Below are 8236 nucleotides of genomic sequence, written 5' to 3'. Positions count from 1 at the left end.
CTGTGAGCCAGGGATGCCCCCCTGTGGGGAGGAGAGGCATTCATGGGCGACTCCTGCCTCATGATACTGGGGGGGGGATACAGTGTAAGGGGGGGCATGTGACCACTCCACGTGCCTCCGTTGGGAAGAACTTCCAGCCCCACCTCCCTGGGCCAGGGCAGCCCATCCCGCCGGTTCCTGGGAGCTGGGGCCACAGGAGTGGGGAGCATGTGCCCCTGGGCCTGGCTGGGGCTGGCCCAGTCCGGGCTGAGCAGAGGCCAGGGAACCTGCTCCTGGTGCCTTCCCCAGTGACCTCCATCCTGAGCCTTGCCTGGGATGGTCACAATCCACCAGTTACCTGCAGGGTGGGGGCTCTGTCCTCCTGCTGCACCTCCCCCCGCTTGCACAATCCAGCCCCTGTCCCTGGCAGCTGGGCCAGACGGGGAGCAGGACAGAGCACTTCTCATGGGGCTGACGGTGGCTGCTCAGGGTTGCTGCTCTGTTCCCCAGCTTCCGCTCCCCACCCGGTCCTGGCTGCCTGGGACAGGGGCTGAGCAAGCAGGGAGGGGAGGGGAGAGGGCTCTGGCTCGCTGGGCCCCTGTTCTTGGCGGCTGGGCCCAAGGTGGGGAGTGGAAGCCGCCACCCCCCCAGGCAGGCTCTCACGGGCAGCCACTGCACAGAGCAGCTACCTGGTGCAGCCAGCTTGAGAAGCAGCTGGGCCCACCCCTTCCACTCCCCGCCTGGGCCTGGCTGCCAGAGACCGGGGCTGCAGGTGCCAAGAGCAGGCATGGTGGAAGAAGGATAGAGCCCCTCTCCCTCCCACCACCCCTGGCAGGTCAAGCAGAAATCTGAGGGGGGGGCACTTGCCCCTGCTTTCCCCCCCCCCCCCACATGTTCCCTGTGCTTCTTAGCATATGCACAACGTGCCTCCAGGAGCAGGTGACCAGGATTCATCACTGAATTTGGTCTGCTGGTTGGATCATTAGCTTCCCTGGCCCAGGCCGGGACTGACAGGACATGAACACTGATTCATGCCCCCTGGAGAAACATCGAGAAGCTAGTATAAAATCTGTGTGTGTGTCTCGGGAAATAACCCTCCTCCACTTAACCTGTAGTCCTGCCACTCTGGGCTTGAGGGGATGGACAGCCCCTTACTGCTAAAAGCCTTCCTTGGCCATTCGGACGGCTCCATCGGCACAGGGGGCCATTCCCGCCCCACTAGGCCTGGTGGGATTTTCTTTTCATGGGCATATTTCAACTCAAGCTTTGCAAACTTCCATCCGGGTCAAACTTTTCTGGGCTTCCAAAGAAAAAATCAGAAACTGGAACCCAAATATTCTGCGGTAAACTCTCTTGGGGGGGGATTCAGTTTTCAGCCATTTCCCCCCAAAGTTTTTATTATTATTATTATTTTATTTTATTATTATTTATTTTATTTTATTTTATTATTTTAGTTATTTTCCCTCGGATGGGGACGAAACTTTCGTTGGGGGGGGAGGGGACAAGCCCTTCTGTATTGCGTTATTGTTGTAATTTCCCGACAATAATAATTGCCTCTGTTGGAGCCGCGCTCCCTGCGAAGCTGCCCACCCAGGAACGAGCTGTGCCACGCGAGGGTGACCCTGCGCTGGGATCTGTCCTTGGTCCTGGCCTGGGCCCGCTGCGCTGGGAGGCGCGGCTGGGTGGGAGCTGTCTGTGGTGCTGAACTCCCGGGAATGGGGGATCAACGCTTCGCTGTCTCACGTTTAACGCATCTCCGGCCAGTCCCTTCAGGCTCTCCCAGCAAACGGCGTTTCAGTCTCGCACGGGGCTCAGATGCTCTGGGGAGGAGGCATTTTAATGCTCTGAATGCCCCAGGCCGGCCACGTCTCCCCCTCTCCTACAGCCCTCGCCTCCCGGGGTGGGCGGGGACGGGGAACCCTTCTGTTTCCCCTACCCCTCACTCTTCGTTGTCACGCTGCTTTTGAGCAATGCGGCGCTCTCCATGCACGCCGGTGTGTACGGTGTGAGACGGGCATGACTGAGGGCATTGGTTCCCGGTGCTAGGATCTAGGTACCATCCCTTGGAGTAACTCCTCACTTCACCTCTAGGAATTTACAGCTTTTCTGCCCAAACTACTTGCTATAAAATAAATATTTCTTGGGGACATTGCATATGCGCTTTTATGGTGTGTGTTTTATTTGTGGGCTTTTCTATCGCACCCAGCCCTATAGTATCTGCTCACCGCACGCACAGTAATGGGTTTATCCTTGCAACGCCCCCATCAGGTAGGCGCATATTAGTGTCTCTATTTCTATAGCTCTCTCTTCAGCAATGCTTATGGAATCTTTATTTGTAATATAGTCATGCCTAGAAGCACCAGAGGTGTTCAGGCCCTCAGTGTGCTAAGCACTGGACATACACGGACTGTCAATGACTCAGGGCAGGGACTGTCTCTTCCTAAGTAGACTAAGGTTGGGAGACAGGAAGTAATATTCTCTCCATTTTAAAGTTTCACAGAAATATTAAGTGACTTTCCGAAAGTCCCAGAAGAAGCCAGCTCTCCTATGTCCTAGTCTAATGAGAACCTAAACTACAAGACCATCCTATCCTTCCTTGTAACCTTGGTTAGTGCTTCTTACAATTCCATATCCCATGTTCTACAGCTCTGAACATTAGCATTTCTGGAAAGGATATTCCACTCCTATTCTGAATCTTTGGGGGAAGAAGCAAAGCCAACCTTTGTCCCGTCTGTTGTGTTTGTTCCCAACTTGCTGGAGGCTCTGTGTTCCCTGCCTTCCCTCTTGAAAACCAAACTCACTGAAGGTGGGGATGACAAATGCAACCAGACATGGTCAGAGATGCTTTTCATCACCTGCAGTTTTCCCAGTTGCAGAATTTAACAACCTGGGCCTTACAGGGGAGATATTGAGAAAAGAAAGCTGCTTTGCTGTTAAATGTGTGACAGAGGAAAGGGAAGGCTGATAAGTTGTTTCTTATTTTAGTGCCTTGCACTGAAGTAAGACCTGATTTTTTTTTATTATTGAACAAGCATCCGGTGTCTCTTGCTGTTGGCTAAACCACTAAAATAATAAACAATCATGGCTCCAGAGACTTAGAGTTCCAAGAGAGCTCTTTATAAATGTTGTATCAAATCCTGCAGTCTTTAATCAGTGGTGCTGGACAGGCACTGCAACAATGAGTGGTGAATATTCATTTCAGCACAAGAATCGGACTCACTGGCAGTGAGTAATGGATTGAGAACTGGAGGCTGCTCCTAACAGTGAGAACAGCCATCTTTAAATTTGTCACTAAGGGTATGTCTACGGTGGAGCTGGAAGGTGTGACCTCCAGTTTGAGAAGTCCTACCCACACTAGTGCCGATCAAGCCAGCATGCTAAAAATAGAATGTAGCCACAGTGGTGTGAATGCTGGGACCAGCTAACTGCCATACTACAGTCCCATCCAAGACCGCAGGCGTGTGCTTGGGTGCCTAGCCCCACCCACTGTTTGTGCCAATGTGGCTACACTTCTGGTTTTAGTGTGCTAGCTTGATCAGCACTAATGTGGGGATATCTCCTTGAGCTGGAAATTACACCTCCCATGCCAGTATAGACATACCCAAAGTCTCCTGATTCATCCTTGCAAGCTTTAACATTGAGCCCTGTTAGGTAAGCATGCTTTTCTCTGGCTTTTGTCTATCTTCTATCTAAAATTTTCCAAGTGGTGGTGAAGTGCAGCTAGAATTAGGATTTCATTTTAATGCTGCAGCATAGGTGCTAACTGAATGCCCCAGGAATATGGGAATTTCTATCCTTGGGCAAGGCTACTGGGCAAGAGGTTCCCAAGTTCATAAACAGGGACACAGCCTCTTCTATAGCCATGTATTTCGGACAGTTGACTAGTGGTCCTGATCCAAAGACCGACGAAGTCAACGTGACTCCTGTCCACTGACTTCACCGGGCTTTGGCTCAGGCCCGTATTTAAGGGAACTGTGGTAACCACTTGCCCGCTTTTTATCTGAGCCAGACACTGTACACTGTTCAAGCTCTGATGCCAGAATGAGCTGGCTGCTCTTTAAATTTGACAATTAACATAATAATAACAATTAACATAATTGCATAACATGCAATACTTGACCTGGATTTGTACTAGCGCTTAATGTAGGCTCAGAAGCTCTGTGCTAGTGCAGAGAACAATTGCACAGGGAATTGCTAGCAGTTCCATAGACACATGTAGGCACAGAACTCTGGGATGAATTGTTGTTAAGATGCACATGTATTTCCGTGCACTAATGAACACAGTTAATTACTCTCCAGGGGCCGTAAAGCAGCAAGTGCTTCCTTTTTCTTGTGGAGATTTCAAAAAAAAGCATTTAAAATGGTTCAGGTTAAAGCCTATTATAGCTGCCTGCTTAATTATGCAAATATTATTTCCTTTTGAAAGAAAACACGACTCTTTAGTCAGTAGCCACTCAAAATGCTACTGGAAAATAATGGCATCAAATCCCAGTTTAGGCCTTGAGCCTGTAAATACACACCCGGGCTTAACTTTACCAACATGAGGAGCCCTAATTAAATCTATGGAACTACTTCCATGCTTCAAGTTAAGTGTTTGCAGGTTCGGGGCCTTCGTGCTTCACTTGAGAACTCTGGACAGCTTGCAAATGGGTGATCAGGACAATAGCACTGAGTCTTTCACTAACCGGACCCAGATCCTGCTCCTGTCACACCCTGAGTGATATTGAAATCAGTGGGAAGTTGAGTGCTTAGCATGAAGCTCACAGCTCTACTAAATCTTCCCAGTCCTGAGCTGCACCAGCCCCAGTCATGTCCCCTCTGCAGAGACTGTCAATCATGTGGGACTGCTTAGTGGTCTTGTCGGTATCACAAGTGCCTGTGGGGATGACCAAAGTCACTATCACTCGGAGCCTGTATTGGATTTGGGCTCCTGTTTCCAGAGGTAAAAGGCCTGTGCTTTAATATTCTGTTAAGCCAGTGATGTGCCTCTATTAATAGGAGAAAGGGGAGGCTGTCTGCCAGAGCAAGCAGGCAATACCATTAAACTGGTGATGTAAAGACGTAAGATAGGAGAAATAGCTCTTCTGAAATGCTAAGTGGTATTAGTGCCTGTGGATCCAGTTCACTGCAATTTGCTCATCTTTCCACTGAAGAGCTACTAGTCTGAGTCAGGACAGAATTGTCTTCGTTCTTGACAAGAATATATGGGCTGAATGTTCACACTATCCACAGTGAAACCTTTTTATTTCCCCCCAGGACCGTGAAACAGAAACACATTCTGTTATTGGTGACAAATGAGAACGCTGCATGTCAAAGATCAGCTAACACCTGCTCATATCCAGCAGCACCTCTGCTGCCGCGATTTCTGGCCAGTGGGAATGACTGTTATCTGATCATTTTATAATAATAGCGATAAAGAAAAGTGAAAGGGTAGAACCACTGCCTGAACCCCTTAGCTATGCAAGCCAGATCCATGGTCCATCTAGCTCAGTATCCTGGCTCTGACACTGGTCAGCACCTGATATTTCACAGGAAGGTTCAAGAAACCCCATTATAGACAATTACTGAATACCTGTGCAAGAAAAAAATGTCTTCTCCCCCCACCCCCATCCCAAACACTTAGGGCCAGATTTAGACAGGTTTTTAAATGCTGAAGGAGGTGGGTAAGCTTTGGATTTCCCAAAAACACCTAGGCACCCAATTCCTTTTGATTTCTGTGACAGTTAGGTGTTTTTAGAAGTCCTGATTCCTATCTGCTTCTTTAGGCACCACCTTTTCAAAATCTGGCCCTTAGGGTTTCTGTTCCCTCAGTTTCATTTACCCCATCTAATGTAATTATCATACTCTCATCATTTTCCATGAAATGCCCAGCCTTTTTGGAGTCCTCCTATGCTCTTGGCTTCCATGATCTCTTTGTGGCAGTGAATCCCAGAGGTTAACTATGCGGCTTTTGCAAAATAGTATTTTTTTCAGGTTTTTTTCTATTGTGTTGCTTTTCATCTTCAGTTAAATTATTCTTGTATTATTCATCTAAGAATGGGGGTAGACAGAAATGTCCAGTTTACCTTCTCTAGTGCAAACACATAGTCTCTGATTTCTATCTTCATACCCCAAAACTAATAACCAAAATAAACTGGAATGATTTGCCAGACCCCACAAGATCTTTATTTTATTAGTAAAACTAATAAGGCACCCAGAACAGTGCAGGTTTTAATTTGTTTTATATTGTTTGTAAATTGAACTCACTAGCCAGCAAAGGGTTAAGGGATAGGAATTATGTTGAGAGGAGTACTTAAATACACAGAATCAACCCTGGCCCTATTGTAGTCAATAGGAATATTGCCATTGACTTCAAATGAGCCAGAATGTCACATACAGACTAGACAGCATTGGTACTAGCACTCCTTTTAGAGATTACAGCCCTCTTCCCTACTGTTTTCTGTGGAGAGTGATCAAAACAGGAACAGTGAAGAAAATGGATCAGAAACTACTGTCTTAAATGTAGCTTTTCCTCCTGTGCCTGCATTGCACTGGGTAACCTGAAAGTAATTAAACTGATCAGTTTACATTTTGTCAGGCCAATAAAACAAATCTTAATGTAGAGCAAAATGGCAAATAAATGAACCATGTACTTTCTTTCTGCTTTGAGAGAAGACAGGGCAAGGATGTATCCTGTCTTCATCGATTTCAGCTGTCTAGTACTTAATTAGGAACATGAGCTGTTCAGTGTGGGCTGCATGGATTCTCTGCTTAGGCCAATGGCTAGCAGGGAGAGGTTTGCTGTGTCAGGCGGGGGGTGGAGCATTGCGGGGGGGCTCATTGGTCCCTAATTGGAGGAATATGCTTTGTAGTCCTTGTCAGGCAGCCTTGAGGCTGCCCAGCTCTGGTAAAATCAGCTTTGTGATGCCATATAGATCTCATGGGCCAGATCCTCATCTGCTGTCAGGCCATTGAACTTAATGGGACTAGGCCTGTTTACACCAGCTCAAGGGATGAGCCTGTATTTGCTTCTCAATTACTAGAGTCTGTCTTTTGCTAGCAATATATTGTATCTTAACACTGAATTACAGTTGACAATATCATGAGCGCTGTCTCACTCCAGCGAAGTGGAGCTGGCCCTCGACAACTCCACTTAATTCTGAGGGTAACACTGTCCTCTCTGTTAGACCCTCAAAGCTTCAAACTGGAGAAAAGTCCTAGAAAAAACTGTTCCTTTCTCCTTACAATTTTTTTAAAGGGAAAACACATCTTTTTTCAGGCCTGCACAGCAGGGGGAGACTTTTACACTGAATAAAACCTCTCTGCTGTGATTGAGACAGGAAGGCACAAACCCAGGCGAAGACCCTCCCCAGGTGAGCTATCTTACATTATCGGTTACCCCCTGAGGATGAGAAGTTTGATAGCGTCACTTACCCTTCAGTACTGCAAGGAAGTGAGAGGAGTTGGAGTTCTTGGGGGTGAAAGTTCATGCTTGTGCTAATACAAGGCCTGTGCACCACTTAAGTTAACAGAACCAGGCTTAAGTGCTGCCTAGTGCTTGTGTTAGTCCTCCACATGGGGATGACTTTAACCCTCCGTGAGCCTGAGCATGTGCAAGGGCAGAATTTGGACACATGGACGTGAATCCCATTGACTTGACTGGGAAACGTAGGTCCATATCTGAGGACAACATTTAGCCACAGGTAAATGATATTTTATAAAATGTTAAAATTGTGCTCTCTTACCCTGGTGGAAATCCAGAGCAGTGCTACTAACTACAGTGGATGTCTCTACGTTCACACTGATGGAACAGACAGCAGGTTTTGACCCACATGTTTTGTTTAAGCTTGCAGGCTTCTATAAATAACTGAAAATGTCCCAGTTCAGTATCCCAATATGTTTGCCTCAGGACTGACCCAAACCTAACGGTGTCAGTGGAAAGACTCACGTTGACTTCAATGGGCTTTGGATCAGATCCTTAAAACATTACATGGAAAAGGAAAAAGACCAGTGTGTATGGAGAATGATCCTGTTCCCACTGAAGTCAATTACAATCTTGCCTTGGGATCGGTCCCATGCTCGAAACCATATAACTCTGGTTTATTTTCTTTGAAGTAGCTCTGCATGAGGCAAACTGAGATGTCAGTTCTGTAACTTTTAAATGATTGTGTCCTGACACCATTTTTTAAGGAATTGTGCTCTGTCAGTGTCCTTTAATGGGTCTTAGATTTTTGGATCAATGTTGTATGTCAGTTCAATATATCCTAAGATATAAGAG

Source organism: Mauremys reevesii, linkage group 15 (assembly GCF_016161935.1).
Source record: "Mauremys reevesii isolate NIE-2019 linkage group 15, ASM1616193v1, whole genome shotgun sequence".
In the NCBI taxonomy this organism is placed as follows: Eukaryota; Metazoa; Chordata; order Testudines; family Geoemydidae; genus Mauremys; species Mauremys reevesii.
This window is presented reverse-complemented; position numbering follows the sequence as displayed.